Source organism: Pseudopodoces humilis, chromosome 15, assembly GCF_049639895.1.
Source record: "Pseudopodoces humilis isolate 2021_Gansu_Grassland_sample_001 chromosome 15, ASM4963989v1, whole genome shotgun sequence".
In the NCBI taxonomy this organism is placed as follows: Eukaryota; Metazoa; Chordata; class Aves; order Passeriformes; family Paridae; genus Pseudopodoces; species Pseudopodoces humilis.
Window position 1 is genome coordinate 16,727,221 of NC_142214.1, and position 13,939 is coordinate 16,741,159.

Genomic DNA, 13,939 nt, shown 5'->3' on the forward strand with positions numbered 1-13,939 from the left:
TCGTGAAACATGCCTGGGTTCTTAAGAGTGTGTGTGATTATGTAAATGTATTTAAAGGAGCTTATAGCAGAATCCTTTGGGATATAGTGAATGTTTTACAGTTACTGGTCCCTGACATCAGTTTTCCCTTGGGGTTGGTGTTTGGTTGAGAAAGCACAGAATCATATTATGGAAGACATGCAGCATCACAAGACTTTATTATACCCTGGATTGTGAAAGTATTTAGGCAGACTGTGCACAGTTTTGACATTCAAGTACACAGGCTGGGCACTTGGAGGTGCAGAACTACAGCAACAGGACAGATAACATGATTTTAATGTGTTGGGGTGGTGACGTTGTTACTTTTTGTGGTTTTTTTGTTTGTTTGGTTGGTTGGTTTTTTTTTGTGGGATTTTTTGTTTTGTTTTTTGGTTGTTGGACAAGATGCCTGTCTAAAATCCATCCCATGCAGCAAAAATGTGCCTGGTATTATTGGATTATTGGCCTCTAGAGATTATTTCTAGCCACTTTATGCTGTGGTAACTCTTGTCTTTTTTGACATTTGGACATTTTTTTTCTCTTTTTTTCCCCTCTAACTATCTGAGTAGCATTGCACTTGAGTGGAAGAATGGCCCTTTTAGGGAGGAATGTGCCACTGTACCTTTTCACTTTTCTTATCTTTTTTCCCCTGCTTGCTCTTTGCATTTGAGTCATCACAGCAAATTTTGCAGACCATTTTCTGTGAAAAGCATGTGCTCAAAGACCTGGCTGACCACAGCTGCTCTGTCTGAGGACTAAAATGGACGTAATGAAGACCCATCCATTTCCTGGTAAGTGGCAAATGAGTGATTTACCTCTCATGACTGTTTCAGCCCATTGTAAGGTAGGTGGACACTATGAAATCATAGCAGAAACAACTGTGCTGGGGTATTATTTGTCACAAGGCTTCTACAGGCTTTTGATTTAGGGGTTTTGTAGTATCATATACAGGCCATGGCAGTGGCCATTTCATTTTAACTGCATCCTCTGGTGTTTCTAGTAGCTTTTTAGCTGATTTGAAAAAGTGAGGCCTCTCCTTTGGAGAAATCTCTAAGTGGGTAATAAACAGGATTTCAAAGTACTGGGCCAGAATCCTGTCTGGGGTAAGCAGCCACTGCTCCACTAATTTCTAATGGATCTGTGTTGAGTTGCACCAGCTGAACATCTGGTCCCCAGTTCACACAACCAAAGCCATTAACCCCTCCCTGTCAGACACAGTGAACATGATGCATCTGAAAATCCAAATGCCTTGGGCTAGAGTTAATCCAAATTCTTCTGGAGCCGTGTTTGCTTTGTGTTTCTGTTTATAATTTCTGGTTTGTGGTGGGAGACTCATTTGTGCTTCTTGATGCATCAGAGCCTTTCAGAGAGAGCCTGCTCTGAAAGAGTTAATAATTTCAACCTGTTTTTAGCTGGAATGAAGAAACTGGTTCCTCTGTATCCCTGCTTTCTATTCTTTTGTTGGCCTACTTCCCTCTGCTTGCATTTTGCATTCCTAATGCCATGAATAAATCAGGACCCAAGGATTTAGAAGGTGGTACAGCTGTAACCACTCAGGAAATTGAATCTTGTGAGCCTTGTACTGCAGCTCTAACAACTGCCAATATGGGTCCTCCTGAACCCTTCTAATAACATTTAACTGCTAGCAAAATAAAATTCACTTTGCCTTTTTTTATACAGTGTTTGAGATTTTTGTGCCTCTACCCAGTGTCTCCTCACTTGGTTACCTTTGTCTTTTAGGCAAGGCTCAGTTGTAAGGCCTCTAGGGCAGGGTAATCACCTCCTGGCTGCTGTGACAAAATGGCTTATCACAAATCTGTGCACAGTGGAGACAGGAACAAGGGAAACTGTGGGATCTGACCTGGCAAAGGGTTCATTTTCTCTACAGAATCTCAGCACAGTGAAACTCCTGGCTGGCTGTTGTCCTAGATCTTCTGATAACTTGTCATTAATAATACACTGGGCTGATTTGTAGTTCCGTGGCTCCTGAGAGAGTGTGTGAGGGAGCTCTTTATGTGCTTTTTAGTCAGAGGGTGCATCATGGATGAAAAACAACAGAGATTGGTAAAAAGCTTGCTCTGGATGATGAATATCTTGAAAGAACAGAGTCTTCAAGTATTTTCTTCCAGGAAAGATGATTTATGTTGTATCAATGGGTTTCCCTCATTATGGCTCTGCTTTTTAAAATGGAAGCAACAATTGTGGTCTGATGAGGGCTGGATGCCACCAAACCTTGCTTTTGACCAAGAATTCCTTTTATGTCCTTAGCATTTGGTGATGTGGTTTTGGGCACAGGATTCCTGAGAGAACTGTATGTATCTGTTAGACCTGTCCAAGTAATTATAGTTGGCAAGGGAGGTGTTGAAGTACATAAATAACGTTCTGCAAGGTGTGTACCTTTGTGAAGATGCCTCTCTGCCTCTCAGCTTCCTGTCTTGTAGGAGTAAAAAGTCTGCATAACAGAGGGTAAGATTTTTTTTTTACAGGCTTTAATCTCCAGGCTTGCCCTTGCACAAATGTAGAAATCAAAACAGTTGATCTTCAAAAAGAAAAAAAGAGAAAGATGCAGGTACCTACATAGGCTCTAAATACCATTTTAACCTTGACAGTGTTTAGAAATCTGTAGGCTGAGGCGTGATCCCATTCTGCAGTTTAATGAGTGAACATGCATCAGGCAAGCTGTGGTACCTGCCAGAAACGTGACACAGGATGGGCTGTTCCAGCACTGGCTCAGTCATGGGATATTTAAGTCACTGTAACGTGGCTGAGCTTCAGGCACTGGGTTTAGGCTGCAAATTGCAACAGATTTTACACTCTGCCCAAATCCTTTGGGCTCTTCCTTTGAAGAATTCAGGGATAAGCTTCTGCTGTGAACATATATTTTTACGTGCAGCTGTATCCCCATGCAGTCTGACTTGCACTGCTCCAGTGTCTGTGCTGCCTGTGAGTGCCATCTCTGCAGGAAGAGGCTGCTCTCTGCAGGTTTCCTCCCAGCCCTCTCTCTCGGGTCTCTGGGCCTGTAACATCCCCATCATGGTTTGTTGTGCACGGATCACTAAGCAGTTTCCTTTCTCTTAGGGCACCTCTGTTCTGTGTCCAACTGAATCTTCAGCAGCTCTTGTGGATTGCTTTCCTGCTCCTTTGAGTGCACTGCCCAGTAAATAAGGAGGGGGATGGAGGCACATTGTAAACATGTTGGCAGCTTTTGAGGAACAAAACAGCCCCTGAAATCTGCCTTGTGTGCCTTGCCCTCCTCTCCTGTATGCTTTTGCTTTCTCTTCTACCATTTTCTCCTTTCTCTTTTTTTCTCCATCTCTTTCCCAACTTCTTTTACACTCTTTTGTTACCCACCCCTCTTTCTTTTGGCACTCTCTGCTCTGAAAAGATTTCCTTCCTCCCCTATAGACTCTATTTCTCATTTTGAGGAAATTGTTTCAAGGCTTGTGTGGGAACAAATGAAGAGAGGGATTAATTCTGCTTCTGAGTGCATGGCAGCTGTCTGCTTGTATCAGTTCTCTGCCCATTCTTCTCTCTCACCCCAGGTACCATGTGTTTAGAAAGTACCCTGCTGCTTTTCTAAATGTTTTCAGCAGGGTAGAATCTGCTCTGGGAAGGTTTTTCTGCTGATTGATGCTAGCAAAAGAGGTACATTTATTTATTTGATATCAGTTATTTAAACAAAACAAAAAGCCCCCCAGGATGGTACCATATCCAGTCAACTAAATAATTTTCTTAGGGCCCTAATTCTAGTTTTGTTAATTCTTGTTGAAGAGGGGCTCTTTGTGCTCTGATCCCAAGCCTGCTGGCCTGTCTAATGTACTGGAATTGATGGGCAGGTCTGTCCCTTTGTGCATGACCTACTCCTCTGGCTTTCCCTCCCCAGGCAGGAGCAGCACAACCACTGAGATCAATGATCCTGAATCAAAACAGGTACAGCTGTTTGGATGTGGGCAGCTGTGAGAGAACCCAGTCCTCTCTGATGCTTTAATTAGGATGAGACCCGGGTGAGGGAGCCCCGTCTCAGGAAGATTGGGATTTGTAGGCTCTTGGGGAGAAATTGAATTTCTTCAAGCCATAAGGGACCTTGTCCTGGCTCACAAGCCTTTCTCTGAGCTCCTCTTCGGCAGATGGATCCACAAGGACTGTGGGTGTATGGCTCTAGGGAAAGTGCTGCTCTTGGTGTCTGCTGTATCCTCCTGTTAACAAGGATAAGTCTACATTCTGTTGCTGGGTAAAGCATTGTTCTCTAAAACACTTTAACTGGGATAAATGGATAAATATGAGCTTTACTCCGAAAGGGAAAGAATGTACCAAAGTTTCCAAAGGATGCTTACAATACTTCCTCTTCTGTACCAGAGAGATGAACTTGCTCTTTCAGGAGATGTGATGTTTCAAAGGAGGGAAGAGAGGCTGCACGTTTTGGGAACCAATTCCCTGTTACAAGGACTATTTTAGAAGATAAAGTTAATTGGTGGGAACTTATGGGAAGAAAAATGTAAAAATAATAGCCTTTAATTATATTGAGCCCTGAAGTTTTATGTTGAAAATGTGAATGCCAGAATTTTATGTAATGTTTTTATTTGGTTGGTAACGCAAGAATAATTAGTGTGATGGATATTCCAACTTAAAAGTGATTAATAATAATGGCTTTGTATAGGGAGAAAATAATACAGAATTTAGGCTGAAAGTAAACACAGCCCTTATTTCTTAGCTTTTAAAACTTTCAAACTAAAAATACTGTCAGTGTGTGTGTCTCTCTCTATATATATGCCAATTTTATGTCCAAGCCTTATAAAACCTGTCCCAATTTTTACCTCTTGTATGATTGTACACTGTATTTAGCACTGTGCATATTGAGATGTCCCTGTTGGGAAGGTGGACATTGTTAGTTTTCCTAACAAGATACGTATTTGCCGTTTCATGAAACATAAGTCTGAAATGTTTCATTAGGGGAATATATGAAGTGTATCTTCTGGAAGCTTAGCTCTTGGAGTTCCTTGGGAGATTTTTTTGGCTTAAATTCTCTTCAGAACTCATAGCACACCAAATTTAGCCTCTCATCTCAGAAACCTTCCCATACACTTAAAAAAGTTGTAGTGCTTATGTGAAAACTGCGATTATGACACATCCGAGTTCGTCTCCCTCATTCCCTTTGAGTTCTGGATTCCTCCTTTTTTTGCCCTAATTATATCCTTAAAACAGAAAGTATTGGAGGACTTGGGAAGATGTTCCCAGCCCTGGAAGCAACCCTCCCAGCAGACATTCTGGTTCGCCTCATAATTTAAACTAAACTGACACAAGAGATTTTTTTACTCTACTGCATTTAAACAATCAATAATTTAGGATGCTTGTACTGCAAAGCACCTTGTTTTTGTGGTTCATGCTGTCTGTTCATGCTTCTGTGCTGAGTGCATGTGTAACTTGACTTGATATGTTTATCCATGTTGTCATGTCCCTTACAGATGCTGGTGGTGACAGATACATGCTGCTATCGGATTTGGCCATGTCTCTGTGGAAAATGGTGTCTTTGGAGCTGCCTGGACAGCCCTTCCAGACTCTGCTGTTATTTTCCCCCTCGCTCTCCTTATTTAACCCAAGATTTATTATTTGTGTATGTGCACAAAAATAGCCCAGCAGTCTCTGCTCATTTTTGTCTTCTGATCCATATCTGTTTTCTTTGGTCTAAATACAGCTTTCCAGGAGGGATTTTGTTGCATCAGTACAGCTGTTGTGGAAGCAGAAGCTGTTGAAGAAGCTTTTAAGAGTAGAAGGTGTGGAGTGAATAAGTAATTCTTGGGTTGGTACTCAAAGTATTCAGTGTTGCTCCTTTTGGAACCAACTATAAGGAGGTTTCTATTTTAAAATCTCCTTCCAGTGCAGTTACATGAGTTTTGTGTCTCACTGCTCTGCTCCTGACTCCTGGTGCACCTGTCTAGGATGAAGGGAGAACTTAGGGTTGGTCACCCACCTGCTGCAGGTTCTAGCTGGTACCATCACAAGGAGCTCACTGGTTTCTTGAGGACACTCTCAAACATGTTTTACACAAAATCAACTATATTTTGAGTTTTAAACCTCCATGTTTAAATTGGTGACTTTGAAAAGCTTTTGATCCATTCACATCCCCATGGTGTGGGATCAAAGTTTTGCTCTGTAAGACGCCCAGACTGGCTGGAAGGAGGTCATGGGCTCCCCAACCTGCTGGGGCCGGGCCAGGGGTGGGTTGGGCATTGTCCCTCTGTGCAGCATCATCGTCCTTAAACCCACAGGAAGCCTTGTGATGCTGCAGAGAGTTTGCCACTTGTTATTTCCATCGCTGGCTTGGCCAGAAGTGATTTTTCAGGAATGTTGTGGAGTTGTGAAGCTGTTACATTTGATGGGTCTGAGTGAGCCAAGTGAACCTGGATTTTGGGATGCACCTGAGATGGGGAATAAATGTATAAAAATGGAAAATGTTTACAAACACCACTGATATTTCTGGGTAACATGACTGTGTCAGCAGAAAAATAACATATTTAGTCTGTCAGCTCTGGGAAAAAAAAGGGCTAAGACTCATGAAAGACCACTCTGACAAGGACCAGGAAGATTGTATTTCCCAAGTTTTAATTTTCCCATGGAAAGGCTGAGACAGTCTTGTGCTTAAAACACAGAGCTAAGATTACATTTGAATCCTCTTTCTCACCAAGTAATTTAATTCTCTTTCTTTTTGTGTTATATGAAAATAACATCATTTGGTGACTTGTGCAGTTTGAAATCCTTAGGTGGAATGATGTGAAGAACTGTAAACTGTTATCTGTGGACCAAAATCCCAACTCTGTGTCTATGTCCTCATCCAAGCTAGCAGCTCAAATCCTCCTGTTTCTTGTGAGCTGAGACAAGATACCCTGACATTTAAAAGATCTCCCCAGCCTGGAGAATTGCCTTCTTTTACTTATTTTTCTTTTCTAAGAAGAACGGGAAGCACATCCGAAATGAAGTGATAATCCTATTTTTGCTCCTTTAATTTTGAAACGGGCTATTCTTAAATTATAAAGTCTTGTGTCAGATACCCAAATTGTGGTTAAGGAAGGAGGCGAACGTGTCTGGCATTTTCCAGCACACGCGTGGCCATATCCAACCTAAAATGAGAGACGCCAGCCCCGAGAGGCGGTGGGAGATGTCGGCGAGCAAGAGGGAAGTGTGTCTGAGCCCGGCAGCCCGTGTCAGGTCTCCAGAGGTCAGACCACGGCGCTTTCTGTGTGTTTGTACATCTCCCCTCCTCCCTTTCCCCCTCTCCATGTGTATTTTGTCTCCTCCTCCCGTGCGTGCCTGTCTTTGCATCTCCACTCTTCTCCCTCCCTCCTCCGGATCGATCGCCGGCCGAGCTCTCCGAAGGGCCGGGCACTTGGTGGGCTCGTCCTTGTTCCCCGCTGTGTTTTGCCGAGTCAAGGGGATCTCTTTGGAGGCTCGGCGAGATGCTGCTCGTGGTGATGTGATCGCATAGCAACACAGCAGCCGGGGCGGTGGAGGAGGAGAGGCAGCGGTGCTGAGGCTCAGCATGCATCCCTGTCACAGGGACTCCTCTGCTGATTCACACGCACAGCCCCTCTCCCCGCTGCCCGCTGCCCCCGCGGCTCAGACCTGGCGGACTCGGAAGGTAGGCCATGACAAAATTTGTTTCCCACTCAGATCCTGGCTGGGCTGGAAAAGGGGAGAATTTAGACAGATGGTTTAAGCTCGGAAATGCGCTCTTTGGGGGTGTCCCTTGGCAGCAGCGCTGCCCATGCATGTGCGGGTGAGGAAACTTGCAGAGAAGAAAAGAAGGGTGTCAGGGTGAGAGCAAGAGAGGTGGCCAAAACCATTTCCACCAGGGAGAGGCTAGGCACCGGCTAGGGATGCGGATTCCCGAGGCAAACAACAGTCTCCAGCATCCCGGTTTCGCCGGCTTCGATGCATTTCACATTGAAGGCTTATTTACCCTGGCAGTGTTTCTGCCTGGGCTGAAGGGCTGCTCCGGGCAGGGTGCATGGTGGCCTTCTAGCATCTTCCTGGGAGGATCAGGCAGCAGGGCAAGGCAGGGACCCAAAGATTCCTCACGTAGTAAGCAAGGATCAGCCCACAGTCCTAGGTCTGCCCTTTCCATTCACTACCTTACACGGTCCAGCCTTGCTCCTTTATGTGTCCGCCCTCCCCTCCCCCAGCTGCTCCCCAGCTCCTTTCACTCATCTTTCCTCCTCCTCCTCCCCTCTCAAGGGCTTCTATTGCCACCACTGACCTTCTCTTGGATGCAGGCAGCCCTGGCCGACTGCAGGATTGCCTGCAGGCAGCACAGGACCTTTCCTGCTCCCCAGGGCTCAGCACTCTGCCTCCCTCTCCCTGCCAGACAGGACAGCCTGGGCTGTGATTTCTCAAGATTAAGTGCCACAGATTATTACAGGTCCCCAGTCCAGCCTGTATCCTTCAGCCTTCCCTCCAGCACAGCATCACAGCTGTGGAGGTCCACTGGTGGAAGTGCCAGCATTGTATTTATGGGCTTTTGATGCTGAGATTGCCCATGTGCAGTGACAGGGGTGCGGAGCAATTACTCTCACACCCTTGAATGCCATGGTTTCTCTGTGAGAAACCAATATTTGTTTGTATTTTGGGTTTTAGTGCTGAAAAAAAAGAAAGTCCATTAATTTTTTTGTCAGTTTGTTTTCCTTGTTGTTCCCTAATCCAAGGTCCCTCAAACCTCTCCTGCTGCTGCTCACCTCTGTCTTGGACCTGTGAGAGTTCTCACTTGATTGTTCTTGTTAATGGCCTTTCCTGCCTGACCAAAGTGCCCTTGTTGAGGAAGCTGTGTGAGGTCCCAGCCACAAGGTTCAGCTGTGCCGGGAGGGTTTCCATTCTCCTGGCACCCGTGTGTGGCTCGTGTGCCTGCCGTGGCTCTGGTGCCATCTCACACCCTCCCCTGCCAGCTCCCCGTGCTGAAAGCTGCTTTCTCTGCTGCTGGGGGAGCTGTCCAGGCAGCGTTCTGGAGACAGCAAGGATGTGGTGGCACTCTGGAAAGGAACTGGAGCAGTCTCATTTTGCAGCAGTGTCCAGGAATGTGGGTGCCTGGAGAGCTGGGAGGGGAAGCGTTGGAGTGGGCACTGTGATGGGATGCTGTGTTCAGGTCCTCTCTGGCAGCTGAAGGAGCTGAGATGAGATGAAGACCATGTTTCTGGATTGACACCTGAGACAGAGCAACGCTGCTCTCTAAAACTGGCCAGCACTGTAACTGTGAATGGGGCTGCTCAGGTTGGAGTGGCTCTTTGCAAAACTAAACAAAGTGAGACAGGAAAGGGATTAAATGAATGGGCTCAAACAAAAGTCCTGAGTTCTGGAGACATGGTGAATTTCTGAATATAATCATGTTTTGAGAAATATATTCAAGGCTTTCACTTAAGCCTGGATGTCTATGATAAAAGCATAAAAGGGGAATTATGAGTCTCATGAAATAAGACATACTGACCAGAAAGAATTCAGTCCTCAAAGAAGTCTCATTTTCATAGGTGTATAAAGATGAAATTGATCTTTTCAGAATTGAGCCAAAATAGCTCCCATTTTCCTTTGCTGTTTCCCTTTGCATAGGAATAAGGTCACTGATACATCTCAAGTAGGGAAAGGAAATGTGACTCCATGGGGCACACAGCCTGGTCATTTAATTCATGGCCTCAGAAGGCCAGAGAACCTTGTGCTTTGGCAGGGAGTTTATAATAAAGACGACCTTGGGGGCAAGGCAGAATGTCGCGTTTGGAGAAGCAGGTGCCAGCTTTACAGTGAGAATGAGAAGCAAAGTGCCAAGGAAGCCAGGAGTCAGCAGCATTACCTTGGCCATCATAACTGAGTGTGGGTGTGCTCTTCCCACTGTTGCTGATCACTTACACAGCGTGGCAAATGGGTGATGTGCTTTTCACAATGCAGCAAAACTTGTTTGCTGCTTCCAGCAGCAGGGAAGGGAAAGTTCAGGTGCTTAGAGGAGAAAGGCAAAGACAAGGCTTGAGGTTTTTACTGGTTTAAATTGGCAGGTTTCAGGGGCCACTGAAAGGGGCCATTTCTGAAGGAATGCATTCAATTTTTATGCTTGGTGCAACCTTGTTTCAGTCATTAAGCAAGTGATTTCCCCCCTGTGCTGCTGTCCCTTTTGGGAGGTTGCTGCTTGCCCTTCTCCTGCTCCTTCTGTCTGCCAGGTCTATCAGGCAGCAGCTTCTCTGTGTCCAGCACTGCAGGGCTGTGGGCTCACAGCTGGCTCCTCTGCCTGCTTGAGTCATTATTTAAGTACTTTAATCTGCTAAGATATGGAGAGAGTTCCTAGGAAAAGTGAGCCTCAGAGAGAACAACTTAGAACCCAGCTGGGAGTCTGAAATGACATGCACAAGAAATTTAGGTTTTTCAATCTTCCTTAAAAAAATCCCATAAGTTATTTTTGAGCAGAGAGAGGGCTAGTCAGTTCTGCATGACCATGTTGTGGGCATACACCCACACTCACCTGGTGAGGTGGGGACATCATCATCACAGTTTCCTAGTGCAAAGCCAACTGGTGAAATTTTTCAGTTTGAGATTTTGTGAATGTGTGTATTCTGTTGGGAAAATGGGGAGTGAGTGAGCCAGGGCAAAGGATGCTGCTTCCTTATTAAGATGTGTGGCACCTGTTTATCCATTGAATTAAAATAACATTTTGGTTATGAGCTCAAAGTCCAAGTGGCCATTTAAGAAAGGAGCTCATTAGATGTGAGAGTCCCCATTTCACTCACCCTCAGTGAATAACACATCTTCTGTGCTGCTTGCTCACTACCAGATACAGCAAAGGTTTTATGGTAATTCTTATGGACAGGTGCTTAATTGAAGCACTCTTCATTTTAATTAATAAAGGGGATCTGGTTCTTTGGTGGAAGTGCAGTGTGAAGCCCAGTGGCAGCTTTGGTTTCTGTGATTTTTAGCCCTCAGATGATGGGGTTGGAAATGCTCCCACATGTGGAAGATTGCTGATAGTCCCCTTTCAGGGTACACAGCAGCACATAACAACCAGGAGGATGTTGGGATGATTTTTTGTGGGCGTGTGTTTGGGTATCTATTCTGGCTTTGTAAAAGGATGGAGATTAAGGGCCTGTGCTCTGAGAGGGAACTGTGTTGTTTTTGTGTTGATCCCAGTGGGACAAAGGTTGCTTCTCTCTCACCAAACCTTGACCAGTGGCGTCTTGGGAAGTAGGTCATCTGGCCCATGATCTCAGGCTTAAATTATTTACTTACAAGTGCAGAAAACAATTTTTGCTGAAACAGGATGTGTTTTTAAGCTGTTGAGGGAGTCCTGCTGTCTGTCAGCCTGGGAATGCTGCCTTTGTTAACATCTACATGGGAGCTGAACTCCGAAATATCCACAAGCCTCCCACCTTTCCCCTTAAAGGACACTGAACATGCTGAGCTAAAATGTTATTACTTCTCTGTACAGTAAGTTAAACAACAACAAAGTCATTAACATTTCCAGCAGCAGGGAACATGTTTGTATTTCCACTCTCCTCATGGGATAAAGACTGAGCTGAGCTGCCTTGCTTCAAGATGTTCCCATGTTTTTTTCCTTATAGGCCAAGATCTGAAGTGGAAAGTTTCAGAAAAGTATGTTGAGGAGGAAATTAGCAATTCAAAGCATAAACCATGTGATTAAGAGACCTCTTGATCTATATGCTGTGTTTGCTGCTGTTATGTGTGGTAGAGAGCTGGAGATTCAACATCTGACACTACATTCTACTTCCTGTGACAGGTTTCTAATCCTGGGGGTTGCCTTTAGCTGTGGAGGGTCAGCTGCAGTGTGAATTCCCTTGACATTTGGGAGAGTTTGGATATGGGTTTGTATCAGGAGGATTTCAAACAAATGCAGCAAAATTGGAGAATACTGAGCACCATGTGCACTTGCCTTTGGCTGGGATGGAGAAGAGGTGTTGCAGGAGCTGGGACACAGGCTCCAGCCAGCCAGGGATGCTACTGCAGCAGGTCTGTAAAGCAGAGAGAGCACAGAGATCCCTGAGTGGAGCAGTGAGCTCTGTGACAGAGCTGAAGCCGAGCTGGTTGAGCAAAGGCTATTCCAGCTGCCTTTGTCAGACTGCCTGGGAAGCAGTGAGTGGGACAGGCTCTCTAGCACTGAATTTGTAACAGCTACAGCTCATGTAGGAAGAGGCAAAAGGCAAATATTTTTGTTTTAATACACTTTAATGCCCAAGCATTCAGCTGTTGAAATGTAACGTCAAGATTTTTGGCATTCTCATTTTTCAACTAGATGATCATCAAGGTCTCAACTGTGGTAGTGGCTTGGGTACTGAAGTGTTTGGAGGCTGTAACACAGCACTGTGGAACATGTACTGCTTCCTTTCTTAAGGTGTACTGAGAGCAGAGGCAAGTGTTGGGTATTGTTCATGTGGGAGGATGCAAAGCAGCACCAGGTAACAAGGTTGTACCTGCTCCTTCTGAGGACTGATCTGACCACCTTTGTACCTGGAGTGGGACCTCCAGCAAAGATCAGGTGAGAGGCACCAGTCTCAATCAGAGATTTCCCTTCTTGCTGTCTCCACTGTGAATGCAGTGCCCCAGTCCATGGTGACTCTACAGCTGCTTCTTGCAGTGTCCACCTGTGGGAATTCTCCTCTGCTTCTGCTCACCTGAGCCTCGATTTTTGTTCTGCTTGCACAGAAGTGTGCCCAGGGGACCAAGATCACTTTATATCCATTTGAATAGCCTGACCATGTTGTTCCCTTTGCCTTCCAAAGGAGGATCTCTCCATGTAGAGGTTTGGAGTAGGCTGTGGGGATGATAGTTTTTGTTGTCTGCACTTAAATCTGGCTTCTATGATGCTGAGCCTTGGCTGTTGTGTGCTGGGTCTCCAGCACCAACCTAAAGCAGAGTGCAGAAAGTGAATGGTGGTGTGGGAGAGGCAAAGTGGATCACAGGTTTGGCTCTTGACAGTCACAGAAATCAGGCAATAGGAATTTAGCCAGGAAGCATCCACAAAATCTCTACTCCACATGCTGCAGTGCCCAGACACAGAGCTGTACAGAAGCACTAAAGTAGGAGTGCCAGAACTGGAGCTGTTTTGTGTGCCTCGGCAGAGAAGCAGAGCAGATCAAGAGCATTTCTCCTTGCCTGGTTCCAGTAATAGCAGGGAATTTGGCAAGGGGTTATAGGGAGCTGTTGGCTTGCCTGCAGACGTGCCTCTCCGTCTGGTTGTCTCTCTCTCCCCCTGAATGTCCTCCTTTGTGCTGGCTGCTGTGCAGCTCAGCCAGTTCCACATTATCTGGGTTGCCTACCTCTGGGCTTTGTCTTTGCTGTTGCAGAGTGTCAAAGGGCAGCTGAGCCACTGCCCTCCAACCTGCTCTAGTGTTTGTGGCAGCAAGGTATTGCACAGGATGTGACTGGGTGGTACCCTTTGCTTGGCACTCAGCTCGTTCTGTGACTGCTGCCTTGGACAGGCTTTAGTTCCCCGTGCCATCTGTGTCCTGATGGGCTTTGTCGTCCCTGGAGGAGTTCAAGGAGCCCAGCACTCAGGAGGTGCAGCAATGGCTGTCCTTATTTCCATGATGCTGGCAGGGAAACCCTCCATGTCCAACGCATGGATACCTGCAGGACAAGAGTTCCCCAGCCCTGTCTCAGAACTGCACCTGCCCTGTGCATGCAGATCTGTCACTCAACAAAATGCAGTCAGAGCAGAGCTTGTGACCGTCCCAGTGCTGCTCCTGTCCTGCGGTGCTGGTGGCAGGAACGAGGGGCCAGGCTGTGCTGGGAGGACTAAGAGCAGAGAGCTCCTGTGTGTGTGGTGGTGGAGGACTGGCTGAACTTATCTGGCCAGCACACATCACTGCAGTTTCACTGCACTGTGACACAGAAAAACCCAGGCCTCAGGACGGCAGCTACAGTGAGACATCACAGAGCCTCACCG

At 45.9% G+C, this 13,939-nt stretch overlaps 1 protein-coding gene across 5 annotated transcripts in view; it reads left to right on the top strand.

Moving 5' to 3' along the window:
- The first annotated feature begins 7,341 nt into the window (after positions 1-7,341).
- DRP2 (dystrophin related protein 2) overlaps positions 7,342-13,939 on the top strand; it is a 28,890-nt gene continuing 22,292 nt past the window's right edge. For all 5 annotated transcript variants that reach the window (XM_088062632.1, XM_088062633.1, XM_088062635.1 and 2 more), the window contains exon 1: positions 7,342-7,651. The gene's annotated coding sequence lies outside the window, so the exon portion shown is untranslated. The remainder of the gene's footprint in view (positions 7,652-13,939) is intronic.